Source organism: Acanthaster planci, linkage group LG21 (genome assembly GCF_054643075.1).
Source record: "Acanthaster planci isolate LZ-2023a linkage group LG21, COTS_SCS, whole genome shotgun sequence".
Taxonomy (NCBI): Eukaryota; Metazoa; Echinodermata; class Asteroidea; order Valvatida; family Acanthasteridae; genus Acanthaster; species Acanthaster planci.
In genome coordinates, this window is record NC_141797.1 from 2,479,216 (window position 1) to 2,498,369 (window position 19,154).

Genomic DNA, 19,154 nt, shown 5'->3' on the forward strand with positions numbered 1-19,154 from the left:
GGAAGGGGATTTAAGTGACTGCTACGCCAACCCGACTTACAGTGGAACAAATTAAATTGAATTCAAAGACTTCCTATCTCCTGAAAGGAGGAACAGTTATTCTAAGCAACCCTGCTTGTAATCCTGGGATTTTCTTTGTTCGGTCAAAACTGAACTGACTTTAGTGGAACTGGTATACATGTAGATGAGAAAAAGTAGTTCCTGCAGTAAAGAGGTCTGCACATGTATGCGTACAGGGTTTGGATTTCTGAACCACAAGGCTCCGGTGATACTTAGAGTATAATAGTCCAAAAGTATTTCAAATCAGTCTGAAAGAAAATGGTACGTTTGCAGATTAAAGGCACATTTATAAAATTGACAAATCTGCATCGGGGGAAGCATTTCATGTTAGGAGCATTCTCCATTTCAAATTTTAAACAAGAATATAGAAGCCTGAAACATGCATTAAAAATAATCTGAGTTTTGTAACAAGGATAAAAAACAACAGTGAAAACTGAAATGTACCCCTACCCCCATGCCCTTTTTGCTAGGGACCCCCCTTTATTCTCAAAAATCCTTCAACATTTCTTGAAAATGTTACTTGGAGGTGTGCCTACTGCCTCAATTATTCAAAATCCTCCGGCAATTCCTGTCATTATGTTGAGGCAGTGCGACTGGCATTCTTGAGCAGTGCAGTTGATTCAACAAGAAATATCGGGCTGAATTTATGCATGAATGAACAAGAACAACTCAATGTCTAACCCACGACCTTCACTCATGGCATCTTTTCCAATCAGCCATGCACTTTTGCCATTCACCCTCAATCCTTTGAAATCCTCCAAAATCCTCCAAAACTGCCCAAAGGATTTTGGAGGACTGAGGAAGGACAGGGTTATTAAATGTACGGGGAGCATGCAAAATTGGCAAAAAGATAGGCAGGTGATCGAGAAAATATTTCGACTGCTCATGTGAGACTGCGCATGTACATCTCAACAGAAATTGATTTGCATGTTCTCAACATTTCCTATGCCAGCACACGAACCATGTGCATGCATGTGGTGTTTTCCTACCAAAAGGATGCTGGCAAAACAAAATCTCCATCTCTTTTTCCTGCATGGAGCATATATGGACACACCTGTACGTGTACACGTAGGGCCAGCATAGGACACAAAGCAACGTACATGTAGTGCTCTGCACCTCCATAGACAGGTGGCATTTTGCAGCCGCTCCCCTCTGACTCAAAACCTGATGCAGTAATTCAAATGAGGCAATAACATTACATGTACAAATGCTTAGTGGTGTGCACCAAAGACTGCAGCGCTCAGAGAGGCTTAAAATTAACCCACGTGGTCCATCAGAGCCGCCCAGGGATCTTTCAAGCTAAGATGGAGTCCTGGCCATGCATGCAAAACTGCTTCATCTGATGATGAAGCCTGTCATCCTGGTGCCAGAAAAAAAAATTCCCCTCTTTGGAACAGTGCACAGAATGTATGCCTAGTTATGGAGACGGAGAGTAAATCTTCGCACCTTCATGTGCACGTATCGGTAAGTTGTGTTGACTGTAGTTATAACCTTTTGGTGGTTATTTTATTCTGTTGAACTTCAGTCACAGAGGGGAATTTCCTTTTTAGAAGGCATTTCCTCCAGAGCTGTAGGATTTCATGGTAATTATATTGTCAGATTGAGGTGAATTGAGAGGAAATTGTACTTTAATAAAACAAACACCAGCTTCCATAGCAAGAAACAAGTGAGATTACGTGTACATGTATATGTATTTCTCTGTCCACTGCAATGGATGCCCATGCATTCATCACATGTTGCTAGTATCATGTTCATTAATACATGTACCGGTACATTAATTGTACCAGGGTACATGTACTTGTACAAGCAAATAAACATCAAGAGTTTGTGACATGACATGTACAGTGTGTACATACTCCTAGCCTACAGTAAGCTAATCTTTTCATCCTTGGGTAGCGAGATGTGTACATTGTATTTAACCATACAGAACACTGTTGATAGCCAGCTCCCTGACCAACCTGTTCCTGGCAGGCTCCAGACTGCCTCAGGGCACTCTTGAACTTTTCCAAATGCAGCTCCCAGGGTAAAGAGGATCTGGGAACGGGGAGACAAAATCAATGAGATATTGTGAACCTGGAAGTAAACAAATCTCATGCATATTGTACAAACTCAGAGAGACGGAAAAAAATGACCTTCTAGACTAGAGTACCAGGCTCATCTCTGCTGCCCCATGTAATTAATGTTTAATGACCGGTAGCCTAGTAAAACTCTGGTTTCGAAACAAAATTTTACTCGAAGCCACCTGTTTCTGCATTTATACATGTACATGTACAATATGTCCCGGTAGTTATGTATTGCATGCCCCTGCTTGTACGGTGTATAGGATTTGTCAATTCTGAGAGAAGTGCACAACGATTAACCACATATGTACACTGTACCTGTACATATTATAAGGTATAGTCTACATGTGCATAAAAAGCCAACCCATACATGAGGTTCTGTCACAATGCATGTATTTTGACGGAACCCTTTATACTCGATTGAACACAGATCTATTGCTTTGCATGGTTTGAATCTTACTGTATTAGATATAGCCACATGGCCCTACATGTACATGTATGTGCACTGCCCTAGATAGCTGTCACACTTCCTGGCAGATGTTATACTTTTTGCACTCAGCCCAACTCTGAAGGTGGGATCACAAGCATGTATGCAGCTTTTCACAGTTAGAGGAAGAATGCTGTAAAATCTACACTGCCTTGTGTGGTTATGGTTCCAGAAAGCTGCCACCAAATCTGCACCAGTTTGCATTCAATCGCCCCCCTTTTCTTGCAGTTATGACAGTTTGAAACTTGAAGGTTTCACAAAAGGTGGATTCCGAAAAGGATTCTTGCACAGCTTGTTGGGCAAGCTGAGTCAAGCAGTAAACATTTTTCTGTATACTCAATTCTAAACGTTCAGAGGTGGCAATATCAGTATGGCACATTTACATTATGACACTGTACATCAGCACTGCTCATTTCATGGTACCGGACCTTTGTTGTGAATGATGCACTTTCATCGGCCAAGAATGATCACAACCAGGCAACAAATATGCATGTCACCCTTATCATTGCACATCACACCATGATATCACAGATTACTTGTACACTGTTCTGTAGTCCCCATTCTGACATTCAAGCCGTAGTGTGAGGACCAGTAACCAGACCATTCATTGGTACATGTACTTCTTCTACATACAGTTTCACCACACCGCTAGCTCCATGGTTTCACCACCCATTTGCAAATACAGCAAACTCTTGTCAGGAGTAGCAAAAGAGCACTGTAATATGGTCATCTTTTTGTCAGTGTGAGTTTGTGAGTTTGTGTGAAGCTTGATTGTCTCCTCGTATAAGTTCCTTAATACAATGTCTGCCGAACTTAAAAGACTTAAAAGATTTCTTTCAAGCAAGACACGCTTGTACGTGTCACCAATACAGTTATAAAAACCAATATGGTGATGCACCAAGTCCTCGCATGTTGAATACAGTGCTGTGCAGGTCATCATTGCAATTAGATTGGAGACCTTTAGGGGAGTATACATGTACATGTATATCACGAAGAATTCAAGCCAGAGGTGTAGCAAAGCAATTACTGACTGCTGTGATGTGGGGCATGATGTTTTATCACCCTCAGGGATGTATATGGATGTGTTGGAGAAAAGCGAGAGGTGCATGTACATGATAGTATCATGTACTCTATAGACATTTACTCGCACCAAGATGAACTAGTCTACAAAAGTGAATATGGCTGCAACTTTGTGATGATGGCTAGAATATTGGCATGCTCCTTTAGTACATGTTCATGTACGTACATGTGTCACATGGACCACTGATTACAAGTGACATTATTTACCAAGAGTCAATCCTTAAAAGGATTGAGCAAATATTTATTGAAGCAACAGGCTACAGTTTAATGTCAAGCAGCTGGAGATCTATACTACTCTAGGAGAAGTATGGCACTGATGTTGTGTGAAAGACTGATGAGGGTTGCCATAGCAACAGACGACTTAGGAGGGGGGGACACCACATCCCAGGGGGCATTCACTTACCATTCAACTGATGGTTTTTATTTAAGGCACTTGAAGAGTGTGCTGACTTCTTCATCTTGTGTGACTTTGATGGATGGATGATTAAAACTAAGCTTGTAGAGGTGAGATGTTGCTAGCCCTTTGCTCTAGTAGTGGTTTTTGAATTGCACCGACTGGAGTGGCTTTCACTGTCTGTGACGAAGACAAAAGTCAATATTGAAATTGTACGGATGCATTTGAAGTGCAGTTTTTCTGGAAAGTTAACCTTGGGATGGCAAATTCTCTTTTCACTGTTTTTGTCTTCTGGGAAATTAAGTTCCGTCTCACAAAATGTGAACAATTTTCTCCGCAGAGGGAAAACATTTTCACACCGTTTTCACACCAGTGGGAAAATGCCACAGGTTGCAACTGATCAGTTGCAAACCATTTCCGTGCTTTTTCACACAGTGGGAAAAAATTCATGCCTTTTCACATAAGTGGGAAAAAGATTTGGTGTCTTTTTATGCAAATAGGAAAACATTTTCATGCCTTGTTGAATGGGAATTTTTCCCCTCCCAACTCACCATGATAACTGTCGATTGCAAGGCAAAAACTGTGCCCTTTGCTCCATGTATTTCTGATCGTGTCAGGTTTATACTGACTGTGATACTTGCAGACGTTTTTTCCTCCGACAAACAACATCGGTGTATATTTCCCCTCTGTTTAACAATTGAGATTCGTGTAGTGTATGTTGCAGTGACTGGATGAGTTTCTTTTTCTGGATTCTGCTTTCTTAGACATGTTAGAGCAGAAGTGATTTGTGCCACTAACAGAGGGCCCTAAGCAACAGGAGTTCAGATGCCATATTGGGAAAAAGTCTGCTTCGTGACTTTGTGAATGTATCCCAGTCATGCGTGTACAGTGTACATGTACACATACGGGTACCGGCTTTTCCATGCTTTCACAACCTGGGGCCAATTACATAAATCTGATTAAGCACAAAATCTGCTTCAGCTCGAAAAACCTTGCTTGTATGTGATTGTCCTGCTTAACCCCTTCGCGCCGGGACGCGGATAGAGCCGCCGTAAAAATTGAGATCCTCAGCCCGCTTTTCAGCTATTATTCTCGGCCCACGCTCGAGCGAACACGGTAAAAGAAGGCAGACCCTGGCTCTTGTATATATGGTAATTGGTCTTTGTGCGTAGCCCAGAAATGAAAAGACCAAATTTGCTTCATAATCTCCAGCTTCACAATAATCCCCACTTTGAAAAGAGGCAACGGGAATGTGGAAGCTTGAGTAGAGCCGCATGCCACCGAACAATCAGCCTTTTCACTGTGTCATTCAAAGCGTGCAGAGCACGCAGGGCCACAAACCAAGAATCTGCAGTTTGGCAGGTGACCTTTGTGGCCTAGCGAGGATGGAATGCAAGGGGACAACCTCATTTGCTGGTTTATCCAAAGTATTACAACTGAGTTCGGATGCCCCGTTTTCAAGACAATGGTGTTCAGTCATGCATGACAGGAGGGATACCATCAAGGTATCATGAGAAAGAATGCTGCTTCTGCTTTTCGGAGATCCTTATACATTATAATCGTATCTCGTGGTTTGGGCATATTAACCCCTTTCCTCAGGGTTTGGTTTTTTCTGGGACACCCTGTACATGTGTGCGACAAATATTTGCAAACTTCTTCAAATTGAGCTATTCCTGTAACAAACTACCAGTACAGGTGGTTCAACCACTTGTACAGTTGCTTTCTTTCCAATGGGCGTGTGCAGCGTAGTCACACTTGAATGATGCTAGAGTCAAACATTTTTGCAAAATCTTATCATCTGCTTGAGCTCTGTAAAGCGTTCATGGTTCAGGGTCACTTGTAAAATTATTTCCAAGTGACTGGTTCCCTCGATTGGCTCTGATAAATTAATGGAGTCAGTTGTGTTCAACTGACAAAGAGTGGTGGAACCGTGCCACAGGGCCAACGTTCCACGTGATGGTCAACTAGATAGACCAGCCATCCACTGTTCAAGCCACGTTGATCAAACTCTTCATGTGCCTACACCGTACATGTAAAGTAGGTAACTGAAAATCACCACTGGAACATGTCCTTTGTCGGTTGGCTTTTATTTCACCAAAATGGCAATATTCGTCAAAGCATAATACTCATTAACACATCTCACATGTGCAGTTACGTGGTGTTAATGAGAGAGATAAACATCTTGGGCGCAATTGATCACGACTCTTCCGGTTGCTTGTCTTGATGTTAAGGTGGCTGCAAGCCCTGCCATTTATCCAGCGATTGTATGGAGAACGATGGAAACACACTTTTGTTGTCCAATCATTTATTTGTTACTGCCTCGTGGTCATGTTTGAATTGTGAATAACTGTGCATATATTTTTCTGGTACACGTTATATACATACATGTATAAACCAATAGAATTGGTGCATGAATTGACTCTTTTAGCATCTGGGTCATTCTATAGATTTTAGGTCCAAAACTGTGACATTTTTTCTGTTCCAATTTGACATGGAAATATCACTGAAATTGATTTCAATCTGCCATTCATTTGTGTATAGTCTCTGTTGGTTTGGCAGGTCATTTACATTAATTCATCACTCTTGGAAATTGGAGAATGTGTTCTGAACGTACAAAATGATTTGTCAGATGTGACAGGGACAGGAAAAAATTGGAGCTGTAATTTATAGAATGACCCTCTACATTCTCCAAATCAAGATGAAATAAAAAACATTGAAGTAAAACTGCCAGTACCATCTTGTAGTGAGTGGCAGCTGCCTCTTTGTCTTGAGTTATGATTTGATTGCCAGTTACTTGACCTAATAATGGTACTTACAGTGCGTCTAATGTTCATTCATGTGGTTATTGAGGTAATTCTGGGCCTGATTGATGAATGCACTGTACGTGCTTTGTTTGACAAAATATTGCACGTATGCGTTGAACGTGCAATATATCCGCGGTGTCGGCTTCCCTTTAATGGCCAGATTGCAAGATCCATCATGGCCAGCAATCTTGCCCGTCATCATGGCTTCATGCTCGCTTCCATCATCATCACAATCGATGTTATCCTCAGCACTTTATCTGTAGCCTCTTACAGGGAGAGGAAGTCACCGCTTTCCCGCTCATAAAGTACACAGTGCATTAAAGGGGTTCAGAATCTTGCGTTCACATTTACCATGGCCAGGTATGTAGGCCTACATGTAAGTGTTCGTAGGGCACTTTCGTGGTCTCTGGTACTGCTCCCTGTTTTGTCCTTTGTTAAAAAAAAATTTTCCACTTTGCGACTGTGTCGAATCCATGCTAATCTGAGGACACATATAGGCCAATCAGTCATTTTTTATAGCAACAAATGTTCAAGGACATATTTTCCAGTGTTTTGCAGGTGGAAGGGATAGGTTTGGGAGCAAACATGGAAAAAGGAAACATTGAAGAGGGAGGCTTAATTACTTGTTGATGGATTTTTTTTGTTTTGGTTACGGGCTTCTGTTGGGAACTGCACCTACCAAGGGAAGATCCAAGGGAGGCCAGTGGGGGCCATGCCCTTCCCCAGCCAATTTTTTATTTTTTTTTTGAAAAGTGCTGGATTTAGGCAATATTTTCTGGTCTGCTGCATTTTCCCTTCTTTCCCAAAGAACACGCAAAAAGCACCAGGATATACATGTATTTGTAGCCTTACCCCACACTGGAAAAGCCGAAAAAGGTTACATGAAAACAATTTCCATAGTCTTTGGCTTCTCCCCCCAAAAAGGTTCTGGCTCCTCCCTTGAGAGCTGCTCTTACTCGTACACAAAGCTTTTTTTGATTTGTTTGCCATAAAAATCATCACATCAAGAATTGCCCGTTTCCTGAACTAACATGTTTTCAGTTTTTGCCAGTCCACCGTCTGTCAGTCATTCCTGGTATTAAAAGAGTGTTACAGACAAGCTTGGCACAGTGCTTTTGTACAGTATGCTATCATTTTCACAAATAACTGTACATGTACATTAAAGGGTCCATGATTTGACAAGGGAGCATGTACATGATTGTTGCAACTTGCCTCTCCACTTTTTAAACGTAAGCAATGAACTATAGGACATCCCTTTTTGGTTACTCTCATTAAAAAAGTACAAGATTTGTAAATATTTCAAACTTGTATTGATAATAAACATGTATGGTAGAAACTTTGCTCACTGGCAAACTGCTATGAACTAAAAAAACAAACGCAAAACATTCAACATTGTGATATAACTGGGGTAAATTTTGCTGGAGGGCACTTGGGGCTCTCATTTTCTGCCGGGGGGAGGTTTAAGTAGGCAGGTAGGTTCTGAACTACCTTATTCTGTAGGCCTGTTCGATATCATGATAATTATTGAAACCCATTTTTTTTTTCATGTTGTTTATCGAATCAGGTCCTTTTTCTTGTATCAAAATATCAAGAAATTTGATACTTCTAAAATGTCACCTCTTTACTTCCACCGCTAAGTTATTGGAACATAAACCATACTGTATTTATCTACCGGAATTCCTCGAGTTCGACAAGAACGTACATGAGCGCCAGACCGAGCGCAGAGTCACTGACAAGCACAGCAAGTGCACACTCAACAGGACCATTGGCCTAGGATTCAAGCTGGTCTCATACCCATGCTGATGTCAGGCAACGCGGTATGAAAGACATCATTTCCAATCTCATTCTCATGGAGTGAAGGGAAAAACACCGATCAGGGCGGACCATTGCCAGATATTTCTCTTCTCTAATTTCTGAGAGGGGAGGTGGGCACCTGGGAAGGAGTTACCGACTTCAAGGAGGGGGACATGCCCCCCTGTACTCTCCATCAGTTATGCCCCTGATTCAGTTTTGGTAAATTTTAGTCTAGAAATACCGTAGTCGTAACACTGATGTTTATACACTGTACCTTTGATGACATCACCTCTTTGCTCATCCATGTACATGCACATGTAAATAGGCAACTTGCAATTAGCATAAATATCGTGAAAATAACACAGTGATTAAATATCAGGTTTAAATGGGATACAAAGGAGCATGAATGCACATGCCCCGGGGAAAAAAGTGGCTGGGATCCCGGCGGGAATTCCACTGGAATCCCACCGGGATCCCAGTGGATGGGATGTGGGGTGGGATCCCACCAGGAATTTGTATCGGGGTACAAACATACCCATACATGTACAAGTAGTTACTGGGATCCCACTGGATGCATGATGGGATCCCATCAGGATGTGGGATGGGATCTCACTTGAATCTCGGGCTGGGATCCCATCTCCTTTGTGATGGGATCCCACCTGGACCGGGGTATCAACGGGATCCCAGTGCAATCCTGCCTAGACCCCAGTGGGATCCTGGCAGGATCCCAGTACAGCGGGATGGGATCCCGCGGGGAATTTTTGTCGGGATTTATGTGGGAGAGTCGGTATCCCTGCGGGATTTTATTCACATCCCACTGACGTATCCAAGTTTGATGCAACTGACATCCCAGTTTGGCATGGGATGTCATTTTATTCCACTCAAACTACACATGTACAACTGTACAAACAATTTCAATTGCATGGTCTCTTTGAGTGACCCGTGCTCTGGTAATTTATAGGGCAGTACGTGCGTAGGCTTTAAACCCAGTGGTACAACCCCAGAAGCCAGGGTATAAACATTTATGTTCAGTTGCAAACGCGTAGGTGGCAGAAGGTGCACTGAACGCATTTGACCGCCGATCTGACTGAAAAGGTTTCTGACACTCTCATTTTGTGCTTTACTTATGAAAAGAACAGGGTCAAGAACTAGGAAGATCCGACTTGGAATCAAGGGCGCTTCCCTCTCCTCAGTGGGCAGTCTACCAGTGGAGTCTCTTCATGTATTGACTCGACATTTATTTCCATTTTGCAATGTCTATAGGCCCTATCAAGTTATACACAAGGTCAATAAATGAAAGATCCATGACTACAAGAGTGAAAGTTAAATAAGACCATGAGACATTGAAATAAAAGGGGGCCAAGACGGAGGCACATTCAAAAGACAAAGTCTTATACGGAAAGGCCTCATTAAGACAACAAAAAGAACTAGACAAGGAAGACCGACGACAGATTATACATAAGAAATGACAATTGCAGTACAATTACAGTCCAAACAAAACAAGGACAAAACAAAGATAGTCACTCCCTCGATCTGCTGATACATTGTAGGCAATGGGAAGTTGTTATTTTTTGATACCGCATACTGCATTATGATGATATTGTTACAGTGCAATTGCATCCTTAGGAGTAACATGTGACAGTGTGTTCATAATGTTTGTGTTATCTCCAGTGCCTTTCATGTGCAGGAGTCCTCTTCCCTTTACCCTCCAAGGTATTAGAGTACATGTACATGTACCGGTACCAGACTGACTATGGTACATCACGTGCACATGTGCGAAACGCATTGGCACGAGAACCAGCGCATGAACCAACACAGTAGCAGGATTTGCACTGCATTTTCTGGATCATAGTATCCTCACATTTTATTACTGAATTTATGGTTATTACAAAGGGCAATTAATTTGGGGGAAGGGGGGGATGTCTCCCACCGTTTGACACTAAGACAAGACACTACAACAAGACCGAGACCAGGACCAGGACAGGGACTTTATTGTCCCACCAGGGAAATTGATGTGGCCTTTTGACAGAAAGATGCACGACTGTATTATTTACAGTAAGTAAACAAAATCTACAGAACCCCCCCCAAAAAGTGGTATTTCTAAGACCCCTTAAAATAAATACAGTGAGCCAACAAAAACCACCATAAATTTACAAGTTGCCATTATACATTCTAATGGCCGAGGGAACATTTTAGTGCTGGGTGCGAATTCTTTGCTGTATGAGCCGGGTTTCTTTGCTATTCTTGACAAATTCTGAATAGTAGAGGGTAGGAATTATTTGAGCAGAATAGAGTGCCCCTGCACTCTGTTGGCACATGTACCAGTGATTTTTTTCTGCCTGTTTGATTACCCTACTAAATTTACACTGCAACCATTATTACCCCTTCTTGTTGGTGATAAGAAACATGCTGCAGATTTCCAGGATATTTGAACTTTTTTTCAACTGCTATATCATCTGACCCCTCTGTCCGACGGGCTGGTGCAATCGGTCGATCAGCACGACCACAGGCGCAATCGCAGCACACCATCAGTCAGTCCCATCTGAGATCTCCAACTGTACTTCCCTTTTATTTTGGAACAGTCTTCCATACATGTACAGGAAGCTGTGAATTAGGAAGAAAATGCAGTCATCTGAAGGTGAATGTATGGTCAGATCATAGAGTAGGATTGTGCACATGTGCAAATCACCAATCGAGTTCAATGTAAGCAAGTATGTATTGTGAAGTACACGTAGATGTACAGTGTACAGTCTGACCATCCCCTTAAAAGGCTTACGGTACCTTTCTTTTTTTCCCCCGCATCATCATGCTTTGTGATTATCCGTTTTGCATCGGTTCTCCATCGCCTCTCCGCATGTGACCTCAGGTAAGTGAATAAAGTTGGTACTCCTGTCCACCCCACTCCTGGCATATGAAGGAGAAATTTAAGAAAAGAGTGTCTTCCCCAACGTACCTATATATGGTACATGTATATATGTTGTCAGTTTCAGCAAGTTGCATCAATTTCATGCCAAAGGCAGATATTCACAATACAATTAATGCAAGTTTAGCGCGTCTTACCTAATGGAATGTTGGCCACTACAAGGTTTGAGATTCACTCTGCATTTGTACAAAAGCTTTTGTTTTTGAAGTGAAAGAATTCTGCACAATTGTTGGTAGTAAACTTGTTTGGTACACAAATAGTACTGTAGCATGCTGATCATCTAAGGGCCAGTTTTTTGGTAAAATCGGAGAGGTAATAATTGATGATCCAAATTTAGAAACAGGAACGTTTTAATGTGCTCGGTGTTACTTTGGAATATACAATTTGTACATGCAGGGCAAAATGATTTAGGAACGTCAGTCATTCAGAGAATACACTTTCATTATTCTCATTTTGATAAGAAAAATTGGGTTTCGTAAAGATAGAGACAGAGTAATATAATATACATGTACATGGGAGCTGACAGTTAAATTGCTGTACTATAGTTCTGCATATTGACGCATATAGTTTCCTGGGCTGAGTGGGTGGTTGAAACACATCCAGAGAGGGGGCTGTTGCAATTGAGTGGATGAAAGCATCAGAGTTCATGTCATGGATGACGTGGGAAGTCACTTCCAAGCGAGGGCAGCAGATAGGGCTCACAGTTGCAGGCCAGTAAATAAACTGCCGGCTGTAGCCAACAGTAAAATACATGTACCTGAACTTCAGAAATTCAGAAAAAAAAATTCACGAGTTTCTCAGGCATTCGAGACGCACATCAAATTATAGCCCATTTTATGATTTTTAATTTGCTTTCAAATTTCCATTCATCTACCAATAACTTTTGAAGACTTTTTTTTTTGCATGGAAGGTCACCCCTAAAAAGCAGTGGTGAAGCCCCTTACCATTTTGAAATAATGATATACCTACACTTCTTGAAAAAGTAGACGGTTTTCAGGAACCGATTTCTTCCAGATCTCATTCAGACACAAGCTGGTATTGTTTTTGCTCGCCTAAACCTGTCTTTTCTATAAATTTTTCATGGGCCACAAAGTGCTTTACATGTATTTTGTAAAGAGTTTGATGAGTGGATATATGTACAACTTATGATTTGGCCCGCACAAGCAGTTTTAAGCCTATTTACTGGCCTGCAACCACTGGATATGGCCACAGTGAGAGAAACATTCAGGATGTGGTTGTCAGATTAAGTTCTTGAAATACTGTAGCTCAATTCATTAAACAAAAAAGAGAGAAGAGATTTTGCTGCTGCCGGTTGAAGAATTTGGATACAAAAAGTGATGAGGCATTTTTCCCCCTTTTTCACATGCACTGGTACCGGTATCTCATTTATTTAAACAATCTTTATGTGATCATGTCGTCTTTCCAACCATGAACCACTTTTGTTGCATTTGTTCAGGAAATATATTGGATGAAAGGAGCATTTGAGTGACCAATTAGAAATGAAAGAATTTGAGATACCCTAGCTGTACCGGTAGATGAAGTGAAATATACACACGCCCTTGGTTTATCAATTTGGGAAAGAACCACAGTGATTTCTGTCAAATTTAAGCAACTGAATTTTTTATTTGACTTTTCATACAATAAATAAATCAAGCATGTTTCTTCAACTTGGATGACAATCTTGCTCTTGATGTGGTTCAAAGTAAAAAGATACAGAAATCTCACAGAAGAATTGTATCGGTGTCTTTTTGCTTCCGCAGAACTTTGGGGAAGATCCATTTCAGAAATCAGTCCCAAAGGCAATTTCTCTGGATTCGTTGCATTTTTGCTAGCTAAATGTGCAACGGTACCCTGACATTTAAAAACAAACAGATTTAATACGGCTGTTGAGGTTAATGTTCTGTCAAAGGCAACAGGCTCAGTTGTCGTTTGTGTTTGTTTTATGGATTTGTTGATATTTTTAGCCATCAATTGTTTCGTTTGGCAGGTACCATTACATTCAGTGTTTAAGGAATGTTGTTATTGGGGGGTTGGGGTAGGTCTGAGAAAATGTTTTCCTAGAACAACGACCTTCTCCTTCAGTTGGAGATGAAGAAAAATAGTGCGTGCCGAGTCATGTCAAATCAGATTTCGGACCTGAACTTCAGAATCGTAGCCGCAGAAAATCCGTGCTGACAACAAGAAAGAGAAGCTGATCTAATCTCTCTCTGCAGGTGCACGGCGGCGTTTGGCCGGCAGATATTGCTGGCTGACTGTCAGAGTGGATTTACGTAGCATAGATTGCTGCCAGTGGCTGTAGGCAGAGCTGCAATTGATTTCTTTCCCCGATGTTCTCGTGTCGCCAAAAAAAATGCGCTTTGACTTTAAAAAAGTAACTTACAAGAACAAGCTCGGGACACATTTCTGTTCATGTAAAATTTTAGGGGGTTTACGTTCTTTAGATTGTCAAGCGTAAGAAAAACAAGTTGGCGGAAGCCTCCTGCCTGGTTTAGAACTTGTAGAATGATGTTTGAAGATACCGGTACCACCATTATTTTCGCAGTGTAAGCTTGGGCTTATACGTTGATTCTCGCGCTGAAAAATGTTTCAGTTTGTACGTCGGGGGGCTTATAGAGTGATTTCAAATTAGCACCGTCTGCGCATATCCGCATCGAAACCGAGGCTCTCCGTGTTGAACTTCATCGCGCACGCCCGCGGAGTCCACACAGTACATACAGTATCCCGTTAATAAGTGTGACACCACTTCAGTTTAAACCATGCCCACTGCACAAGATACAGGACCATCGCTGGTACGTTAGTTAGCAGTCAATTGCCGTTATTTTTTCTTTTGATTTTACGTGTCGAGTCATCCTGGAAGACTCTCCCACAAAAAGTTGCAGCCTGAAAAGTCTGAATGTAACATACTTTTATCTATTTGTGTCTTGACTCCTTACTTTTAATCGTCTGATCGTATTAAGAATTGAAACTGACACATACAGCCCCGTTTTCAAAAGCGGAAGTGCGCAGATCGACGCTAAAAGCGTCGTATTGGGATCCCTCTATACAGCAGACTTTGAAGGATAAAAATCGATCACAAAAGCCGTGGCCGGGACACCCGTACTGGTGGTTGCTATAACATCTGATAACTTGAACCTCTGAGTCTGAAGAAATAAAAATTGGAGTTGTCTGTTTTTCGAGATATTAATGAATTTGGTGGTGTTTTATTGATCGGTGTTTTTGTGATCGACATCACAAAAACTTCGAGATAAACGGATGTGGTGCAACATACCTGTACCTGGACATCAAGTCAAGTGCCTGAAGCCTCCCCCCCGTTGGGTGCATCACTGACTGCACATATGTGTACTTCCCCCATGCAATGGTGGTATAATTACATTTACCCTACAACGCAGCAACCATGATACGTTTTCCTATCTTAACAGGATTTCAGATTGTTTAGTCTTTTATTTGTTGCGTATTTTCGATTGTCATAATCGTCAAATGTCATGCCTGATGTGGGTACATTATGCGCCTCGAGCTGGACCAAGAGAGGGCGCTATTTTCTTGGCAACGGAGGCTCCTTTAAAAGGAGCCGCAAACATTTTGCTAGTTCATGATCGACCATGAAATGTAGCGTCACGGACGGGTACCGGTACATGTACCGTAGCTCTGCTGCATATGTACATGTATGTGTACGTATCCATGGTAACTGTGCAGAAACAGGAGACCATACATGTTCTTTGCATCGTACAGAATTTTATGAGAGTGTGAAATTTTTCACACAGTTTTGGGACAACAGTGAGTATGCAGTGTTAATTGTACCATAATGTGGTACAACACTGCATAGGCTGCTACATATTATGTGAATATAATATAAAATCAGTGCTCTGGAATAGCAGATTCAGTTCCGAATCCGAACTGAATCCGCTTGCCCTGAAGAAGGTACTCAGATACCGAAAGCTCGGCAATCACATATTCCAGTGCACTGATTTTATATTCTATTCTTGTCGATATTTTGGATCACGGTGCTACGCAGCTCTTCCACATATCTCTACATATTATGTGAAGTGGCCATGCCCGCAATAAACAAAATGAGTAATGATTACAATACGTTTTAACCAAGCAACGTACCTATAGTGCAAAACTGCCACATGTGCTCATATGCACTGATACCGGTGTACATGTAGGTGTGCGTCCTGTGCCATGGTGAAATCTTTAAGCTTGAAATCAGCTTGTCCCATCTTTGCTGGTGAGGGATTGCTTCTGGTCAGACTGGATAGTGCGACCAGGCCTATCGGGGAGTCAAACATTCTGATTCTTGACTGTGAGGAGAAAGAACCTTCTTTTTCTGCATTCCATGCAGCTGCGCAGTGTGTGGTGGAATGAATAATTCATGACACATGATGGATGGACAATCCACCAATCAGATGAAAGGGATAATATCCATTTGAAATATCCGGTTTGTAAGAGTGACGTTTCTTTGTTTATATGTCCGTTTCTGCCCTCTGCACGTACAGTAGAGCTATACATGGAACCATATGGAACTTGAAGTTAATGTGTAATGCGAATGCTCGTCCAATGAAGCTTGTAATCAGTGGTGCATGCGCGTGTATAATGACGTCGTTTACTAGTACAAATGGATACAGTGCACGTACAGTGCTTGAGAACTTTATCGACGTAGGCAATTGTCAAATTTTCCTTAGGCTGTAGGTAACAAAAGCACATTGTCTTCAGAGGGGGAAAAAGTCTGTAAATCAGGATGCAGCCGGAAAAACAAACCTTTTCGACAAGCCAGCTGTCAGTCATTTTCAGGGAAATGCAGGCACAGGCAATCGGGCAGGGGAAAATGTTATCCAAACATGCTGATGTAGACGGCGGGATCTCTCTAGCCAGACTGGAGGGCCTCTTTGCTGGCCCACATGAGACTGCCGGCTCGTGCAGTCTTAGTTTGCTGGGCGATTTATGACTTCCTGTGGAAGCTTGCTCTGTCATTTACACTTGAGCGCCCGTGTTGACCCAACCCAGTAGTGGGCCCCCAATCGGGAAAGTGAGCAAACATTGAGAGACATGCGTCTGTCTGGCATATTTGAGCTGGGCAGATTTTTTAAATACTACGGGTACTTGATGATTAGCAGAAAGTTTGTGGAAAACCCAGCAGAAAAAAAAATGTTGAGAGCCATAAAGATTTCTGTTGTCACGTGTGGAAAGTTAAAACACACTATCAAGGAAATTGCCAGAGAATCTTCCGTTTTTTCTAAAGCTGTGCCAAGAAGTGTAGCTTTTCAGTAACTTTCTAAAGTCATATTGTACAGTTTTTTGAATGCACCAGCTACATGTACCACTGTAATGAAATCTCCTATTAATTTACGTGTAGTTCAAACTTAATAAGATGCCCCATCCTTTCTTCAAAACGATAATCCAACTTGGCCTACATTACTTTTCAGCTTTTCGGTACCAAATAAGTTTGCCTGAGGGATGGAGGGGTCATGTTGACTCATGTGCAGCTGAAAATGTAACAAAGATCCCTCCCTTTGTAAACCATCTCAGTTCTCTATTTACATTGTACATGTACTGGTACTCGGTACCGTACGTGCATGTACATGTACATGGATATGTGACCTGTCACCACAAGATGAGCTGAAAGTCGAAATTTTCAAAAATTGAGATATTGATTTTTTTAATTCAGCAGAAAGAGAGCTTTCCGATGCATCTGACACTTCGGTAAAAGTATAAGGTGACAATGTGACGTTATTCTGGCAGCTTTGCGTCTTTGTTCCCGACATTGTTTCAACATTTCTGACCGAGCATGAATAATGCTATCATCAAAATTGCTGAGAAAATTTTTGAAAATCTGATTCTGTGAACAATTTAGAATTATAAAAATAGACAGGTTAGTCTTTCCAAAAATTACAAAATCCCAGAATTGACCTCCACTTCAACATTGACTCTGAACTGTCATAAATACATGAAGGAAAGAGCCGAATGTAACTTTACGCTCATTTTGTTGTACACGCTCCTCTGTGCTTTAGGGCTTTGTGCTCATTCCAGGAGTAGTCATCATGTCTCTTTGTGACTTTGACAAATGTAATGTTGGCCTCCACAGTCTTTTAATGTAATTAAGACATAAAGGAAGTTTTGCACATGGGAGAATGGTTAAGAATGTTGCTATAAAACAAAGTAATAAAATCAAAATCAAGAGAAAAAAGTCAATTTTGAATGATCATCTCGTCGTGAAAATCCAACATAAGCAAAGTATTTCTCATCGTTAGTCAATACGGGCACCTGCACATGTACTTTCTGATGGAATCAAAGTGTGCTTGGAAGCTTAAACTATGTACATTTAAAACTGGAAAGGTGCCTTGGAATGATAATGGACCCATTATCAAGGCAAGATTAATCATCGCCGGGCCCATAACTAGTTAACCAGGTACATGTACATATACACTAGTTGTACGTGCACCCAGTAGTCTGGAAACTACCCCATCATGTGTTGCCCATGCCTGCGTGACATGGATGACTTGTCATGTTCTGTGAGTCTATGAATTATGTAACTAGTTCATACCCGTATGTACTTAAATCATGCTTGCTTTTGTACTTCGCATCAGTGTTACATGAATAAACATGTAAATATTTTCCTGAAACTGTGATTGGATGATATGAAACTGGGAAAGTGTCTAAAACTTATGGTGTTTTTTATCATGCTGAACCCAACAAGGTTATGCAGGATTTCAATGGTCCCTAGGGGGTTACCTAACCATGCTGAACCCAACAAGGTTATACAGGATTTCAATGGTCCCCAGGGGGTTACCTAACCATGCTGAACCCAACAAGGTTATGCAGGATTTCAATGGTCCCTAGGGGGTTACCTAACCATGCTGAACCCAACAAGGTTATACAGGATTTCAATGGTCCCTACGGGGTTACGCTGAACCCAACAAGGTTATACAGGATTTCAATGGTCCCTAGGGGGCTAGGGTTATTTAATTAATAAGAACACTGGCAGTACAGGATTCTGCTTGTAGCAAGGTACATGTACATGTAATTTGTACATGTAGGTGGCAACGATTTATTTTTCGTTGTTTTTATTCCTCATAATACAAGGTTCCTGTTTATAACGAGGTAATTTGCGAAGTCCGAAGAACTTCTTCTTAACGAAGTTAAACTGTACATGTGTATTTGATACACACTTGATCATTTAGAATACTGTACGTAAACTGTGTGCGGTATTTATCTGTGTTTTTGAAATTAGTGAATGGATCTAAATAGACTGCCTTCATGGGTCAGCCAGATAGAAATTGATCCCAAGATTAACTCTTCATTTTTGAAAGTTTAGAGTTGAAATGAAAGCAATAAAATGAAATTTCAGGGCAAGTCAGTACCTGTCTGCTCTGGTGAGTACATGTACATGTACAGTAGTTCAAATTTACGATTAAGCATGCAAAATGTACCTTAATGTTTCATGCCATATTTGAAAAAAAACATATTGGAAAGGAGGTTTGGAACACACAGCAATCGTTAACAGTCTGGTGCTTTAGCAATACGGGGACTCACAATAGTGCACCTCCAAGAGTCTACA

At 41.4% G+C, this 19,154-nt stretch overlaps 1 protein-coding gene and 1 long non-coding RNA gene across 2 annotated transcripts in view; one reads left to right on the forward strand and one right to left on the reverse strand.

Annotated features, from left to right (window-relative positions):
* Positions 1-19,154, forward strand: part of LOC110983128 (inactive phospholipase C-like protein 2) — a 173,778-nt gene that overhangs the window by 64,132 nt on the left and 90,492 nt on the right. The gene's annotated exons all lie outside the window — the stretch shown is intronic.
* Positions 1,142-15,860, reverse strand: LOC147795680 (uncharacterized). The gene is made up of 3 exons (XR_015423673.1): positions 15,710-15,860; positions 4,091-4,261; positions 1,142-2,094 (listed from the first exon to the last, which is right to left on the reverse strand). It is a non-coding gene; the product is annotated as an uncharacterized LOC147795680 (long non-coding RNA).